Source organism: Sinocyclocheilus anshuiensis, unplaced genomic scaffold, assembly GCF_001515605.1.
Source record: "Sinocyclocheilus anshuiensis isolate Anshui unplaced genomic scaffold, SAMN03320099.WGS_v1.1 scaffold86, whole genome shotgun sequence".
NCBI classification, from domain to species: Eukaryota; Metazoa; Chordata; class Actinopteri; order Cypriniformes; family Cyprinidae; genus Sinocyclocheilus; species Sinocyclocheilus anshuiensis.
This window is the reverse complement of record NW_015547662.1, coordinates 3200902-3202651: the sequence shown is the minus strand read 5'-3', so window position 1 is coordinate 3202651 and position 1750 is coordinate 3200902.

The window sequence follows — 1750 nt, the reverse complement described above, 5'->3', positions numbered from 1 at the left end:
TCGAGAAAACCAATCCATTCCGCCACCTACTGTACTGGAGAGTCTGTCAATAACGCTCGAGTGCATTGCAATTAAAGGATAGTTTGTCAAAAAGGGAATACTCGGTGATCATTTACATCATTTGCCCTCATGTCGTTCCAAACCTGTATAACTTCCTGTCTTCTGTAGAGCACAAAAGAAAATTCAAAATAAACAAAAAAACAAAGGCGTAGTTTGATGACGCTATGACTGAGTGTGGAATCATGGGAGTTGTCGTCTTCATCTCCACAGCCGATGCAATCCGACGGGACTCGGGCAGAAATCATGTTCATGGATGAGCTAATGATTTATTAACGTAGTAGAATGAAGCAGGGTGAGGCTGAAAGCCGTCGAAGCGAAATGAGGCCACTGAACGAGCGTGACACACGGCTCGCGGAGCTTTTATTGTGCCACAGTCGACCACTTCCGCTACTTCCGGTCGTGCGTATGTGGGGTAAAGCAGCGCTGTTTTATCATAATAGATACGTTTGAAAGTTCTGTTATAATGCTACTCTGTGCGGTCGTCACCTGTCTAATAAAACGCATAACTTATTAAAGCGTCTTTGGTGTTTCCATGTTTTCTACAAAACAAAACCGGAAGTCTAATAAAACGCGGAAATCGAGGGTGCATGACGTCATTGGCAGGTGACATTAAAGACACGGTCCGGAGCACTAGTTAAAATTGCTTATTTCTCTGGATTTAAACATTCTTCGAAACATTTGGGATAATGTAAGTACACAAGTCAGCAAAAATATATAACACTGTTCTAGTGGTTTTTGGATATGGATATTGTGGATATTATTTTTGGATATTGTGCCTTTAAGAGTAGACTACAATGCCGGCTGTTCTGACTCACAGACTGTAAGTAAGTTTTTTATATTTAAAGAATTGGCCACTGACAATTCAAACGCGAGTTTTGAGAATTTGCCACTGACGATTTTGAGCAGTATAGAGTAGCGCTTGTTGTTTGTCATTTCTCCGATCACATCTCCATCACACGCTTGAGGTATTCGGCCAATCACAACGCACTGGATAGCTGGCCAATCACAGCACACCTCGCTTTTCAGACCGATGAGCTTTGTAAAAATCGACACGTTTCAGAAAGGCGGGGTATAGAGGAGAAACAATAATGTACAGTATGTGGAAAATAATGTTTTTTTAACCTTAAACCGCATAAACACATTTCCTTACACCAAATACACAAAATAATGTTCTTTTTAGCAACATCATATGACCCCTTTAAACTTCTTGAGTATCAAAAGAACATGTACATTTTATAAGCATCTCGTTGTTTTTGTTTTCGTAGTCTGTGTTAGGATATGTAATTATGAACATTAACAAACATTAAACCAATTGTTCACCCAAAAAAAAGAAAAGCTGTCATCATCATTTACTCATCCTAATGTTCTGTATTCAAATACAAAATCGTTACAAATGTCTTCTTCTGCATAACATAAATTTATCTTGTTGTTAATCTTTACGACTCCAATGAATTAGAATAGAAGTATAATATATATAATATATAATATAATTTCTACAATTAATCCAAAATTCCGCTGCAAGATTAATCTTTAATGAGCCGAAAATAACGCATATCACACCTCTGATCATCAATTTGCACTGGCTACCAGTAGCTGACTGGTAGCAAACACTAGCTTTTTATTTTTTCTATTCTATCTACTTGTTTTTCTTTGTGTGTGTGTATATGTGTGTGCGTGTATAATATATTTA